Source organism: Ochotona princeps, chromosome 20 (genome assembly GCF_030435755.1).
Source record: "Ochotona princeps isolate mOchPri1 chromosome 20, mOchPri1.hap1, whole genome shotgun sequence".
NCBI lineage: Eukaryota > Metazoa > Chordata > Mammalia > Lagomorpha > Ochotonidae > Ochotona > Ochotona princeps.
The window spans coordinates 39,222,036-39,239,153 of NC_080851.1; positions in this window are offsets into that span (position 1 = coordinate 39,222,036).

Genomic DNA, 17,118 nt, shown 5'->3' on the forward strand with positions numbered 1-17,118 from the left:
CTCATTAGACAGCTCCCTGACCTCTAAGCACCTGCTGGCTCCTAGGGACTCTGGCCATGACAGAATGCTCTTTCCTTGCAGGTGGTTCCCAAGAGTCCATGACGGGCTCAGGCGAATCCTCTTTCTCTTTCTCCTGCTTTGGGGCAATCGCACCTTAAACTGTTATGCTCAGTGAGACAAGCCAGTTCCCCTAAGACAATTATCATGTGTTTCCCATAATATGTCATAGTTAACATTGAACACAAAAATTATGTAGGAATGGAAAGAGCATCTTGAGATTTGATTATTGTTTCTACTCCTGGGAAATTGTGATTTCGCTAATTTGTTACTTGTTAAATATGATGGCTATTTGTATGCTAAGCCTTTGGCTACTGTTAAATTCCTATGCTATCCAATTATTTTATTTTAAAATATTAAATTTATTTATATTTTAAATTATTTTATGAGAAATTAAGTGATGCTCTTATTAGCCCTGAGAAGTATATTACCTTGGATATCTAACCACATGAGTTCCACATATGCTTACCTGATGGGCTTATTTGTGCCACTATTTAACAAGTAGTTTGCACTGAAAAATGATAAGGAGAATATAAATGGATCAGTGATTAATAAAATGTCATCTCAAACCTTTGATCAACTAGTTTCAGAAAGTCTAACCATTGCACCTGGATTTAGTCAACTACATATTACACTGCTGGATTTCTTCTTCTTCTTCTTCTTCTTTTTAAACTAAACAAATGGCATATAAAACGTAACCCTAATATAGTTAAATTTATTTTGGGCCCTACATGTAACTCATACCATGAAGAAGGTCAAACAGAAATCAAAGAATATCGGTGCACACCCAACAGTGTTCAAATTCCAATGTTCTACAAAGCTTTGCCATAAGTTTTCTATTTTAGTTCTTGTGTTGATTTTGTTTTATGACTTTTCATTTAAGGGAAAGCACAATAGCTGTGTATTAGAGACTATCATACTTAGATATGAAGTTACAATGTAACACGCATCTTTACTTCCAAATGAAAGATGGACTCCAAATGGAACTATTAAATGTGTCTTGAAAATAGGATGCTGGTGCTAAATGTAAAATAAGCAACCCACTCAAGAAATGGGCATGGGAAATGGGCAGACACTTCACAAAGGAACAAACCCAAATGGCAAATAAACATATGAAAAAATGCTCAAGTTCCCTGGCAATAAGGGAAATCCAAATTAAAACATCAATGAGGTACCACCTAACGCCAGTAAGACTGGCCCACATGAATAAAAGCACCAACGACACTTGTTGGCGAGATTGCGGGGAAAAGGGAACCCTACTCCACTGCTGGTGGGGCTGCAGGCTGGTACAGCCTCTATGGAAATCAGTATGGAGAATATTCAAACAACTCAAATTCAACATACCGTATGATCCAGCAATAGCACTCCTAGGAATATATCCAGAACACTTGTTCTATGAGAAACCAACATGCACTCCTATGTTCATAGCAGCACAATCAGTAATTGCAAAAACATGGAAACAACCAAAATGCCCATCAACAGAGGATTGGATAAGAAAGCTATGGTTCATCTACTCCATGGAATACTACTCAGCTATTAAAAAAAACAAAATGCAGTTCTTTGTGGCCAAATGGGCCAAACTGGAAACCATAATGCTAAGGGAAATGAGCCAATCCCAAAAGGTTAAATACCACGTTTGCCTTAATTCAAGATGATATGATGTTATGTATAACATGTTATGTTTTGAATGTTATATGTTGTGTATAAACTAAAATTGAAGTATAGGTGAGGTGGTCACAGAAGGTGGCTGGGAACCCGCATTTACTTTTAACATATTGGTTACTCATTACTATGTCAATTAATTCCATAATGATGTAAATTTTTGCTGATGGTATGTTGGAGCTTTCAATTGACTGGGATGATACTCTGCTGGCTCTGTCATCAGACCAGAGAGGGTATACCTAAGAAGCCGTTGAACTTGACGGAACAATAAGATGCTGGACTCTATGTTTGGTATACGCTTGCAATGGGGAAATCTCAACTGAACTTGAGCTGTGGTTATGCAACAAGGTGGAGGAATCCACCATGGTGGGAGGGTTTGGGGAGGGGTGGGGAGAACCCAAGTATCTATGTAACTGTGTCACATAATACAATGTAATTACTGAAGTTAAATAATAAATAATTAAAAAAATGTAAAAATGAAAATAGACACGAGATAGATGAATAGTACCCTAGAACCATTTTAAACATTTGAAAGCATGACAGAGAGAAGGAGAGAGTGAGTGTCTCCATCCACTCCAATACCCAGGTCTGGCCAGGCTGAAACCAGGAGAAAAGGACTCCAACTGGGTCTCCCATGTGGAGGACAGGGATCTAAGCACCAGGGTCAGGTTCTGTTACTTTTCCAGGATCCAGGAACTCCATCTGGGTCTCCTTTGTGGAGGGTAGAGATCTGAACACTGGCGTTACCTTCTGCCTTTCCATTATCCAAGAACTCCATCTGGGTCTCCACTCAGATGAGGCATGGGTTCAGCTTCTGCTGCCTTCCCAAGTGCATCCCCAAAGCTGGATCTGCAGCAGAGCAACTGGGACTCAAACTGCAGCTGTCATAAGGGATGCCAGTCTTGTCAGAGGAGCTTAGCTTTTTACAGACACTACATTTCAGGTCTCTGACTCTTGTGATCCTCTTTAACGGTATGTGCAGTGCAGACGCACTCTGTTTCTGCCAATAGAGAGACACCTGTGCCAGAACTTAGAAGACATTTCAAACTTTGCTCTCTAAATGGTAACACTCATTTGCTATGGAATTAATATTGTCTTGAATACTCTACCTTAGTCTCCTCATTTTATGTTCATTGTCATGAACCCCACATGATGTGAGATAATATTCCTGATGTAAAGAAAGAATATTATATATGCATAGAATTTCTATATATGAAGAGAATATTATATATTTAAAAATCTGTTGAATCTCAAAATATTTTTAAATTAATAATTTTTAAACAAACAAAATTGTAATGAATTAATAATAAATACATACTATCTAAATGAAAATTATTATTCCAAGATAATCAATTATGACATTGAATCTGCTCTATACCAGAATATCCTGAGTCATATATTTTCTGATCAGATCATCACTGATTTATGAATCTATGTTTATGTTAAACTGTTGCTGTGCAATTCATGTAGGAGACTTTCTTTTATTTAAAATGTTTTTGGAGAATATTAATGATTTTATTTCTTCTCCCGTTCTTGCCATTTCCTTACTTCAAAACTCTTTTATGTTATCTAGTCCTATTCCCTGGACCATGTCACGATTGATAGAGAAACAAAATAAGTAAGGTGACTGCTCATTTAGCCCTTGCATGAACAAAGGAAAGACATCCCATACTTAAAGAAATACCTGTGACATAATGTCTCGAGGGGCACATCCCATGGAGAATATTATTTCATATAAAACCAAGAAATGGCTACTTCTGTAAATATGTGTGCATGACAGAGTGTGTGTAGGTTGGGCAAAGAGGAGAACTAGGAAGATAGAGTGCCCAATGGGGTTATGACACAAGAGAGAGACTCAGAATAATGGAATAATAAATATGAAGTACTTCAAAGGGAAAATGAAGGCCTTCTCTCAGCAGCCATCAGACTTCATAGAAACCAACTGTCAAATAATATGCAATAGACACAGGAAAATAATTCTGATTGACACAACAAAACCCAAGGCAAATTATGGTGGTGTTCATTGTGTGCTGACTTTGGTGACTGGCTGGTTTATTCTCTTTGCTCATTTGCTCATGCAGTAGCATTTGATCTGCTTGTTTCTCAATGCCTTGAGGATATCATCACTTTGTTCTGTTAGACTCTTGATTTTCAACCTGCTGTTTCTTTTTATCTTTTTTTTTCATGCTGGGTATCAAGAAGACATAGTTGGACCAGGCAAGTTGCCAAGATCAGTGAAAGTTCTAATGATCTCTCTGAGGAGCTCCCTGATCTTGTCAGATACCCTTTGGGAGCATTTCTATTTATTAGGGATGTTAAAAAAAAATTCTTCCAGCCCAGGTAGGCTAATGGACATATAGAAATGTAGCCAGCAGGGGAGTCACAAACTGAAGTAATGGGTAACATCCACAATCCATATGGATGGTTAGTGTGACAGTGACAGCCTCGCAGAGCTCCTTTCCAGTGATGTGATGGAATGGGTAGAGCGTTCATGCCACATGAGGAAGGGGACCATGGTGTTCACCATGTGCGTCACTGGGGCTAGAAGGAGATGGTAGAAATACAGAAGGAAGAGACAGTGCCAATTTCTACCAAGTTTTTGATGCTCCAACATGCCTGATGTGTACATGCATATTGTTGTGTGTGTGTGTACATCTGTGGAGGTGGTTAGTGGGGACAGTAACAGAAAATGGGCACCTAGGCACATCATACCATCTCCAGATTGCACTAGTTCAAGGTCATGATTATGACTTTCTCATGCTGAAAAACCCAAACTGTGTTTTGAATGCTGACAGTTTCACAAGGTTGTGATTTTTCTCACTTGTGGGCAGTTTGCAGTGAGCCATGGATCCCATGGGGCTGTGCAATCCACAACTACCAATACAAGCTGCTAAAGCACAGTTTTCAGGATCTTCTGTCTTTTCAGTGTATACAACCTGATTCTATACACCTTAAAATGGCTATAGGGTACTATTCAGGTGTCTCATGTCTATTTTCATTTTAGTATTTAACAGTTTATAGTGTTGAAGCATAATTTTGCTGAACTTGGTAGGTTTTAGGATAGTCTAAACTGGGTTATAACTCTAACAAGGCCTATGTCAACAGCTGAAGTGCAGAACAGTTTTAGGAGGGTTGTGCAGAGAAATCTCCAGTACCTTAATGGGGAGTAACTAATCTTTGTGTCCTACCTAGTAAGGTATGTGTGAGTGCACGCTGTTTCCTGTCTGGTTCTAAGCTTTCCTTGTTGTTCTCTATCTATTCTAATTTGTGTGTGTGTGTGTGTGTGTGTGTGTGTGTGTGTGTGTGTGTGTGTGTGTGTGTGTGTGTGTGTGTGTTTTGGTGTAGGGAGCTCCGGAGCGACCCTGATGGTCATTTCAAGCAAGGGTGGGGATGCAAAGTTGGAACTAAGTAAGGACCAGAGAAAGCTCCTCTCCCTAGTCCCAAAGAAAGCTTACTGTTCTGTTTCTGCAGAATGCTCAGAACTCCAGGCTTTTGTTCCAAGGACCTTGGATCCTGCAAGGAAGGATTTAGACTTCTTCCATCCCATATGTTAGATCCAAATGGGGGTGGATGACCTCAGAATTCTCGGCCTCTGAAGGCACTCCAATTCCCCGTGGTCCCCTGTGCAGTTGGGATGTAGTCCTTGGTCCCCTTACTGAGAGTCCTTGGTGAAGACCCGGGAGTCTCCAGGGTTGGGATTCAAACCTCCTGCCCTCCACCTGCTCCACTCTGGTGTCCCCCGCTGCTTTGTGCATATGACCTCCTGTTTGCCAGAATCACTCTTGATTCCCCCTGTATGTCTTTGTAGTTTTACTATTGTCTAATGCTGATTCGAGTCTGTTGTCTGTAAGTTATCTGTTATGTTCCTGATAGGTTATACTTCATGTCTTCCTCACACATTCTAGGGAGAGAGAAGATTTATCTGTTCCCCTGCCCCATTTCCGAATAGCATAGAGTCTTAAAAGTATATTAGGTTTTTTTATTAATTATTTTGCGTTATGTGACAGTTTCATAGGCTCTGGGAATCCCCCCACCCCTTCCAAAAGTATATTAGGTTTTACAATGTAGATCATAAGCAGTCTGACTAACGTTGATTGTTGGTTCCTTGGTTACTTCACAATATCTTGCTGCATGAGATACAGGCTGTTGGGGTTGAAAAAATATTACAGTTTACAGGTACTGTTTTTTGGATTGACATCATTTCATCTTCAATTAAGGCAAACATGTGGTATCTAACCTTTTGTGATTAGCTAATTTCCCTTAGCATAATGGGCCCATTTGGCCACAAAGAACTGCATTTCATTTTTTTAATACTTGAGTAGTATTCCATGGAGTAAATGAACCACAGCTTTCTTATCCAGTCTTCTGTTGATGGGCATTTCGGTTGTTTCCAAGTTTTTGCAATTATTGATTGTGCTGCTATGAACATGGGGGTGCATGTAGGTTTCTCATGTAGCAGGTGTTTTGGATATATTCCTAGGAGTTATTGCTGGATCATATGGTATGCAGATTTTCAGTTGTTTGAGTGTTCTCCATAATGATTTCCATAGAGGCTGCACCAACATGCAGTCCCACCAGCAGTGGAAAAGGGTTCCCTTTTCTGCACATCCTCGCCAGCAACTATTGTTGGTGTTTTTTTGTATATGAGCCATTCTTACTGGCATTAGGTGATGCTTGATTGATGTCTTAATTTAGATTTCCCATATTGCCAGGGAACTTGAGCATTTTTTCATATGCTTGCTTGCCATTTGGGTTTGTTCCTTTGTGAAATGTCTGCCCATTTCCCATGCCCATTTTTTCAATGGTTTGTTTGTTTTGGTGTTTTGGTTTCTCTGGAGATCATTGTATATTCTGTAGATTAGCCCCCTATCACCTATGTAGTGTGCAAAGATTCTCCCAATCTGTTTTTTTTTTTTTTACTTTGTTGATTGTTTCCCTTGCTGTGCAGAAGCTTCTTAGATTGATGAGGTCCCATTTGTTTACCTTGGTCTTGATTTCTATTGCTTTTGGTGTCCTTTTTAGGAAGTCAGGGCCTACACCTAAATCTTGCAGGGTGTTTCCAACATTTTCTTCCAAATGTTTGAAGGTTTCTGGATGTAGGTTTAGGTCTTTTATCCACTTAGATTTGATCTTAGTGTATGGTGAGACATATGGGTCTATCTTTTTGTTTCTGCAGACTATTAACCGGTTGTCCCAACAGCATTTATTGAACAGAGCTTCCAATTTGTATGGGTTGTCATCTTTTTTTTTTTTTTTTTTTTTGTCAAAGATTATTTGGTTGTATCTGCGTGGGTTCCCATCTGTTGTTTCTATTCGGCTCCATTGGTCCTCCTTGCTATCTCTGTGCCAGTACCAGGCTGCTTTGATAACCACTGCCCTATAGTATGTCCAGAGGTCCGGAACTGTGATTTCCCCGTGTTAACTTTCTATTCTTCAAGATAGTTCTAGGTATTCGTGTTTTTTGTGTTTCCAGATGAACCTTTGTATCATTTTTTCAAGTTCTACGAAGAATGTTTTGGGTGCTTTGATTGGGATTGCATTGAATGTGTATATTGCTTTTGGTAGTATGGACATCTTGACGATATTGATTTTACCTATCCAGGTGCATAGGATGTTTCTCCATCTTTTGAATTCTTCTTCAATTACTTTTTAAAGCTTACTGTAGTTTTCTTCAAAGAGGTCTCCTACATTTTTGGTGAGGTTTATTCCTAGATACTTCATACTCTTCTCTATTATTTTGAATGGTATGCTTCTGGTTAGATCTTTTTCCAGCTTGGGGTTGTTTGCATACACTATGCAAACAAACACTATGCATTCATTTTGTACCCTGCCTCTCTACCATATTCTCTTAAAAGTTTTAGCAGTCTCTGTACTGAGTCTCTTGGTTTTTCTATTAATGTATGATGTCATCTGCGAATAGTGAAAGCTTGATTTCTTCATTTCCCATTTGAATTCCTGTAATTTCTTTGTCTTGTCTTATGGCCTCTGCAAGTACCTCTAGGACTATGTTGAATAGTAGTGGTGATAGCGGACATCCATGTCTTATTCCAGATCTCAGTGGGAAGGATTCCAGTTTTTTTCCATTCAGTATGATGCTGACATTGGGTTTTTCATATATTGCTTTGATTATGATGTGGATTGTTTCTTCTATGCCTACCCTGGTTAGGGTTTTTAGCATGAAGTTGTGTTGGATTTTGTCAAAACTTTTTATGCGTCAATTGATACTAGTATATGATTTTTGTTCTTCAGCTTTTGGATGTGGTGCATTACATTTATGGATTTCCAAATGTGGAACCATCCCTGCATGCCAGGGATGGATCCTACTTGGTCCGGATGAATAATCTGTCTGATGTGTTTTGGATTCTATTGGCTAGGATTTTGTTGAGAATCTTAGCATCAATGATCATCAGGGAGATCGGTCTGTAGTTTTCCTTCTCTGTTAGTTCTCTACCTGGTTTTGGGGTTAATGTTATGTTGGCTTCATAGAATGAGTTTGGAAGGGCTGCTTCCTTTTCCATTGCTTTGAAGAGTTTGTGGAGGAGTGGGGTTAGCTCTGCTTGGAATATTTCGTAGAATTCTGGGGTGAAACCATCTGGACCTGGGCTTTTCTTCATTGGAAGATCTTTAATCACTGATTCGATCTCTGCCTCAGTTTTAGGTTTGTTCAGGTCTTCTGTTGCCTCTGGGCTAAGTTTTGGTAAGTGATGGGAGTCTAAGAACCTTTCCATTTCCTGGTGATCTTCTGATTTGTTGGAGTACAGTTGTTCATAGTGGTTTCTGATTATTTCTTTATGGTTATTATTATTATTATTATTATTATTATTATTATTATTATTTCTTTATGGTTGCGGTGTCAATTGTTATGTTTCTGGCTGTCCGTCCAAGCTGTGTGGATCTTCTTACTTCAGTGAAGTCCAGTGACCTTCCCACTCCTCTCCCTGCAATTCTGTGTCTCCTGGTTTGTTCCTCTGCTGGATTGGTCCCTCTCTCTCCGTACTCCACCTTATACCAGCTCTCTGCAGTTGGCCATCTTTTCCTTACTCCCGCATCACAGTTTCTTTAACCAACCTCTTTGGATGGGCATTTGTATTGTTTCCATGTCTTTGCTGTTGTGGATTTTGCTGCTGTAAATACAGGGTTACAGATCCCTTTCTCATATGCAGATTTCATTTCCTTTGGAAATATCCCCAGAATTGTGATAGCTGGGTTACACAGTAGATCAATTTTCAGCTCTCTTAGCACTCTCCATACTGATCTTCATAATGGTTGTGCTAGCCTATACTCCCACCAAGACTGAAAACAGTTACCTTTCTTCCCATATCCATGCCTGCAGGTGTTGTTAGTAGTTCTAAATGTAGGTCAATCTCACTGGAGGAGGTAGGTATAATCTCTATGCAGTTTTCATTTGTATTTCCGTGACATTTACGGAGCCTTAGATTTTTTTCATATGTTTACTAGCCACTTGAATTTGTACTTTGCAAAAATGTCTGTTCATTTCCTTCATCCATTGCTTCATCTAGCTGTTTATTTGGATGTTAATGAGTTTCTGAAACTCTTTATAAATCCTGGATATTAGTCCTGTATCAGTTGTGTAGTGTGCAAAGATTTTCTCCCATTCTGCAGATTGCTTCTTCACTTTATTGATCATTTCCTTTGCTGTACACAAGCGTCTCAGACTCATGTAGTGCCATCTACTTTTGCTTTGGCTGCCAGTGCATTTTTGGTGACTTTTCCAAGAATTCTTTCCCCATCCCTGTATCTTAGAGAGTACTTACTATGTTTTCCTCTAATAGCTAGATGGTCTCTGGGTGCAGATTGAAGTCCTTGATCCATTTAAAGCTGATTTTTAGATAAGATGAGAGGTGAGGGGGAGTCTTGCTTTCTTGCTTCTTACCTCTGCAGGCTACTATTCAATTGTCCCAACAGAAGAATTTGTTGAACAGACCAGGTTATTCGCTGGACTGTTTTCAGTTTTTTTTTTTTTTTTTTGGTCAAGGATTAGTTGGCTATACTTGTGTGGACTCCCTTCAGGGGTTTCTATTCTGTTCCATTGACCTTCTCTGTTTCTGTACCACAACCAGACTGTTATGATAACTATTGCTCTGTAGTATGTCTTGAGGTCTGGAGTTGTGATTCCTCCAGCTTGAGTTTTATTCTTCAGGATAGATTTGGGTATCTGTGGTCTCTTTGGTTTCCAGATGAACTTTTGTATTTTCTTTTCTATTTCTGAGAAGAATGCTGTTGGGATTTTGATATCACATTGAAGGTGTATATTACTTTTGCTATTATGGATATTTCAATAATGTTGATCTAGCCGATTCAGGAACATGGTAAGTTTCTCCAACTTTTAGTGTCCTCCTCTAACTGTTTTAAAAATGCCTTTTAGTTTCATCATTGTGGTCTTCCACATCTTTGATGCAATTCATTCCAAAGAATTTATAATTCCCCACTGTTATTTTAAACGGGGTTGCAGTTACAATTTTTTTCTGTTATGGAGTTATTTGTGTATACTAGCGCCATTGATATGTATTTATTAATTTTGTATCCTGTCATCTTGCCAAAGGCTGTTTATTAATTTTGTATCCTGTCATCTTGCCAATGGCTGCTTTTCCAACAGTGCCTTATTTGGACTTCTGGGAAAACTAGCACTGTGAGTTTGATCTCAATAGCCTACACCTGGAAGCAGCAGCAAAGGAGCACAGGTGATTTTCCTTGTGTCAAGGTCTTAGGTACACTTTCTTTCCCCATTCCCTCCTCCATCAGTGTCAGCCAGTCCTCAAACACGGAGACATCCTAGAGCTACTGCCTAATGAGGAGCACTGGGCACTGAGCCCCCAAGGGTCCTTCAAGTGTAAATAATGAGCCAGCACCTTCAGACCTAAGCTTTGCCAGTGGAGATATTGAAGCCCTGTGCCATGAGCCACTGCATTGTGAGCTTCTATATGAGAAGGACGCAGCCTGAGTCTGTTTCTGCTCCAATCCTGAGCAAAGAATGTGAGGCACCACTGCATGGTGGGAAGAGGAGGAGAAGCAGAGCTCTCTCTCTGGGTCATGCCTCAGCTGAGACTCAGCACAGCCTGGTAAGTGCTGAGGGAGACAGAAGCATTGTGGATTGTCAGAATCATTGCCTTCCCATCATAAAGATGAAAATGCTAACTGTCACAGAGGGCAGAGAACCGTTAGGCAGCATTTAAGCTCAGGATGTTGTGAAGTTTATGGTCATGCATCTTACAGGTGAGAACCAAGATCTCATCCTTAGTTTGCTTCCCTCTCACATGGATTTTTTTCCTAAAGGGATTTCTTTCATGATAGTAGGAAGGGAATATACATCAACTGTCCCTGCACACCCAGGAAGGTGAGGGTCAGAATGAAAGCAACCAAAGCATCACAAACCTCAACTGAGAGCTCCCTTCCATTTCCAGATTCTGGAGTCTATATCCTATGTAACTTGCTTTATTCCACTGCGTTATCTAAGTAATGCGGCACACATTTTTATTTATTCAAGAGGACAGAGGTTCAGCACTTTTGTGTAAATTGTTAACAGATTCTCAGGTAGAAGAAATGAAAGTTGTCAGGTTGCCAGATTGCAATGCATTCCTAGCACAGCTCTTATTGCCCTGTGATGACCCAGGCATTTCTCATTTCTCTTCCTCCAGGAAGAGGCCATCTGCACACTGTGCTCTTCCTTTGGGATTTCTTTACAGATCATTGTGGGTGGCAGGAGCCAGTGAAGGGTGGCAGGGTCCAGAGTAAGACATCACAGAGAGAGCAGGCACAGGTTCTTCAGGGATGATCTCTCTGGAAAAATGTCACTTCAACTTTCTGCTTCCTTCCCTTCTCTCGTAGTCATCCCACTCCATCTCAAAATGAGACACTCAGTTGGGGTGTGAGTTCCCATTTCTACTGCAGAATCTGCACAAGGAATAACAATGAACTTCAGATATATCTGATTCTTTGGCCTCTGGAACTCTGCTTATACTTTCTTTTTTTTAAAGATTTATTATTATTGGAAAGCCAGATATACAGAGAGGAGGAGAGACAGAGAGGAAGATCTTCCATCCGATGTTTCACTCCCCAAGTGAGCTGCAACGGGCTGGTGTGCGCCGATCCGATGCCAGGAACCAGGAACCTCTTCCGGGTCTCCCACATGGGTGCAGGGTCCCAAAGATTCGGGCTGTCCTCGACTGCCTTCCCAGGCCACAAGCAGGGAGCTGGATGGGAAGTGGACCTGCCAGGATTAGAACTGGCACCCATATGGGATCCCGGAGCATTCAAGGCGAGGATTTAGCTGCTAGGCCACGCTGCCGGGCCCTGCTTATACTTTCTAATGAATCAGGGACAGTGCTGTTGTTTGAGGTGTCAAATGTAGAGATGATGTCATTTGAAATCCTGACCTCTCCATTGATATATTTTCTAACTATGGGTTGGGGGACTGTTGTCAGGATCTGTGAGTCTTGGCTTGTCATCTGAGCTAATAGCTCCTTGAATGAGGAATGAACTTGTAATGGAAATCTCCTATGTGACTTACATGCATAGATGAATCTAAAAGTAGACAAATGCATTTTACATATTTTTATTATTTTTTAAATTCAACCATTTTATTCACTAAAATGCAACCTGCTGGACACCCTGCGTAACAATTCTTCACCAGGATGTGTTCCAGTTCTCCTTATATGAAAACTCAGTACATGTGTGGAACATGGGAGAAATTTGTGTTTTTTTTAAATTAAATCTATTCCCATGTTTTGTATATAGTTCATTTGCCACATACTATCAAAAGCTTTTTGTGCCTAATTTATTTTCATATTAAAATAAGCTCACTCTTTTATTCGATTGTCACAATAGTTTTTAGAGTGTCAACTTGAACTCTCTCAGGCTAAGCTGTGTATTTTGAGGGCGATTGTCATTTGCTTTTGCGTTCCCTTGCACCATTTTGTGCTTGGCACAGAGGAGCATCAAAATCAAAAACCGCTGTTCCTGCTAAAAACAGCCTCCCTTGGCTCATGATCATTGGCCATAGTCAGTGTGTCTATAACCCCCTGGTTGTTTGCTGTCAGCACCTTCTAACTCTCCAGGAGTGTCAGTGGTAACAGTGATAATAACTTCCTGGGATTACAAAACAACTGCTGAATAGTAAGACTGTATCCCTTATTATTTTTAACTTTATTATGTATTTTATTTATTTTTTTTCATTTCACTCCTTTATTCATTCTTTTCTTTTTTTTTCCATTTTTTTTATTGTATTGTTGTTGACAATCTTGACATAGTTAATTACGGTAAAAAGGTTCAGGGGCTATAGGGAAGTGGGTAAGACTATTATGTCCATATTGTTTCCTTCATGTATCTGAGGAAAAGGGGGATATTGAGGGAGAAGCCCCACCCAGTTTCCCACCCTTTCCAAGTCCCAGATGTGGGGCATGCTCTGAGATCCTTGCTCAAGTGGTATTAATAGTTCACCAGTTATGAATTACTGCCATTTTCGCCACTCCCAGTTCGGTGAGGTCGTTGAAGAATACACTGATTGATAAAGTCTCCATTTGCTCAGTATTTCCTGTCTTTTCTTGGCTAAGGTTCTGAGTCCAGCAGTTCGATTGCGGAGATCCCCACAGAAACTTTGAGGTATTCTCAGACCAGATTCTTGTATGTTCTAGCAAGCACAGGGCCCGGCACAGTCCATCTCCACGATCAGCTGGTGGTTGCAATTGCTGGGTTGGTTCTGCTCTCAGTCCCGACTTGCACTGGAACCAATGGGTGTTGCAGTCCAGCCTAGTTCTGCCCAGCACATACTTGGCCCTCACATCAACCAGTGGGAGCTGCAGCCTAGTCAGAGAGACCCACAATAACCCCCACCAGGTCCACCCCCTACCCTGGTTTGCCAGTATGTGTAGTGGAGTAGTCCAGTCTGTCCCACATCCCATTTGGCTCTCGTACTTGTCAATGGGTATTAAAGCTTAGTTCCATCTAACCAGCTCAACTATCCAGCCCTCACGGATGTTGTTGAGTGCCTCTCTGTCTAGCCACCCAAGCCCCCATCCTAGTTTTCATGCTCTCCCGTGGGAGTAGTAACCCAAGAGGGGGGAACCCACTATTTCCCTCCCAGTTCTCTCTCAATTCTGGTTTATGCACTCTTCGGGTGGCTCTGTGGTTTGACTTGACAGAATTAGTCCCCAGTGCCAGTTTCTGTCATCTGATGCTGTGGCCAAGCCCAAACATCCCTCACCCGCTCTAATTTATGCTTGCACCAGTAGGAATAATCAGCCCAGCCTGGCTTTTCCCTGATCTAGTCCACGTGCAGCGCACAGGTGTTGTAGCCCTGCTTAGTCTGGTCTGTCCCCATCCCGGGCTACACTCTCCAGTGGGAGTAGCTGTCTGGCGAGGGAACCAGCCCCTTTATCCCCCTGCCAGCTCTGCCCCCTCCCTTCCTGGTTGGGTGCTGCAGTCACATTCAGTACAGGCAACCTCACCCTGGCATTCCATATTGTGCACTGGTTTTGTCGCGACCAAACCTGGCTAGACCAACACTCTGTTCTGGTGTCCGGCTTTTTTTTTTTTGAAAGATTTATTCATTTTTATTACAGCCAGATATACACAGAAGAGGAGAGACAGAGAGGAAGATCTTCCATCCGATGATTCACTCCCCAAGTGAGCCGCAAAGGGCCGGTGCTATGCCGATCCAAAGCAGGGAACCTGGAACCTCTTCCAGGACTCCCACATGGGTGCAGGGTCCCAATGCATTGGGCCGTCCTCAACCGCTTTCCCAGGCCACAAGCAGGGAGCTGGATGGGAAGTGGAGCTGCCAGGATTAGAACCGGCGCCCATATGGGATCCCGGGGCTTTCAAGGCGAGGACTTTAGCCGCTAGGCCACGCCGCCGGGCCCTGGTGTCTGGATTTGCCAGTGGATGGATGACATGTACTGATTCAGCCTGGTCTGCCCCCGAACCATGCCAAATGTATGTCAGTGGGAAACTTTCCATGGCCTATTCTGGGCTGTTTCCTTTCATGCTTCTTGCGCTTATTTGCAGGGATTGTGTCCTGCCAGAGGAGTTGCCCAGGCTCCTCCATCAGAACCCCTCCCAATGCCAGATTTTGCGCATACCAGGGAGTCCATGATCCAGCCCTACTCAGTTCACCTCCTGTCCTAGCAGGAACAGTGGCTTTTCTTGGCTGGATTTCACCCCATTCTGGTTCTTGTTGTTGGATATTTCAGCCCAGCCATGGCTTGGCCATACCCCCATACAGCTCACACATGGCTCAGTAGGGGTTGAGACCTAGCCTAATCAGTCCCACATCCATCCTGGTTCTCCAGAACACCAGACGGTGTTGGGGTCTGGGCTGGCCTGGGATACAATCCCAGTCCACACTAGTGCCATAGGAGACTACAACTGCTTCCTAGTTAGAACACAGGCCCCATTCCAGCACACGTGCCCCTTGGTAGGAACCTCAACCCAGTTAGGGTGTCCCCTTAACTCCCCAACCAGGCCTGTTCCCAGCCATAGATCATGTGCCTGTCAATGGCTGCTCTGACTCAGCTTGGCTCAGTCCCTCACTTGTCCTGGCCTCTGCCTTAGACACTGTGGCTTAACGTACTTGACTCACGTAGACCACTGGGGCAAGAGCCTAGTTCAACATGACCTGTGCTCCATCCTGGCTTCTAGTTTCGCTTGTAGGCTAAGGTTTGCTCAGTCCTGCCCAGTACATCCCGTTCCATTACCAATTTACACATTAGCCAACTGTTGGAGCTACTTTGCCCAGCTTGTCCGACCCCCAGGTCTGGACCACATATTCACCAGCAGGAGCTGTGACTCCCCAGGAGAGTTTCCCAAGTTCCTCCACTTGATCCACTCCGAGACTCAGTTCTCATACATGCCAATGGGTTTTAGGCCAGTGCCCGGTGCAGTCTGGCCTTCCATTTGGCCTCATGTGAGCTGGTGAGTGTTGCAGCCCGGCCCACCCCACACCCTATTCAGGATGCACTTTCAGGTGCTGCTGCCTGGACAAGTCCAGACTGCTGCGGGTTCCTTTACCTGTGATTGATGGCAGGCTCCTTGGTCACACCTAGCTTAATCTAAAACCACCCAAACTCTTGGGCTTACCAGTGGGGCTAGACTTTCCACAGGGTGTGGCCCACACATCCCATACTGAATCTACCATCGGATATGGTTCTCGAGTGCTACTTAATGTTATGGCCCTGCCTAATGTGACCAGTCTCCTGATCCAGCATCATGTCAGGTAAAAGGATATCCTGCTGGACAAGCCCCGAGCCTTAGCTTCTGCATGAACCGGTGTTCACCACTCAGCATTGTTATGTGATTACAAGTTCTTCAGAGGAAGAGTTACTGCTATTGGAAATGTTTAGGATTCACTCAGATCCCAGAAGCACAGTGGGATCAACCTGGAGCTACCTAAGCAGAGATTTAGACAACCAATACCCCAGAGCTCCCTGGCTGGGCGGCCAGCAGGCGGAGCCTGGAGCCAAATGGCGCACTGCCAGGCCCGGGGACAGCTCAACACTTGCACATGGTGGCTGGAGTCGGGATCCAAGCAGAACACCCCATTCTGGAGCCCACCAATAGCCTCCCGGCTGCTGGAAGTTCAAATCCCCAGGCCCAAGGTCGCGCCCCTCCCAAATCCCGTCCACCGCCTAATGAGGGTGGTGGGTAGGCCCCAGACCTACCCAGTCACTTAGACTTCCCCCCTCAGTGTACTCACCCCAGAAGGAAGCAGCCCACAATTCCAGGCAGGCCCGGGGACAGCTCACCATGAGCACATGGTGGCTGGAGTCGGGATCCGAGCAGGACACCCCATCCTGGAGCCCACCAACTTTATTATATATTTTAGACCTTTCTATGCATGCAGGCATAGATGTAGAGATACAGACAATATTGTCATTATAATAAAAAGTTAAAATGCTGTTCTTTTCTCTGGTCATGTGACAAAGAGAGGGTTTGAAGGAAATGTGTGCACTTGATGGAGAGACAAAACCGAATGTGAATGCACATGAGGCAGTATTTAGAGAGTGAAAGTGGGAAAGACAGAGACAGAGAGCTCTTTCTTCATGGGCTTACTCCTCCAAGGGCCAAAATGAGTACAAACAGGTTAGTCCAAAGCCAGGAGCCAGCCATGGGTGTGTGTAGTGTCTCAAATGTGCGTAAGCTTTAGATAGAATTCTTTAGACTCTCATGAATCTGTTTGGACTTTCAGGGCATGTGCTGCCTGGCAGATGAGGCCTGCCTGACTCTTGAGTACCCAATTCTGATCTCTACTCTCCACTGTGATCCAGTTCCTGTTATTAATGAGCACCCTGAGAGGCACCTTGTGTTGGTGCAGGCATTGAGTTCCTCCATCACATGGGGCTCAGGCTGGACTTCCTGGTTTCTGATTTCAGCTGGGCCCAGGAC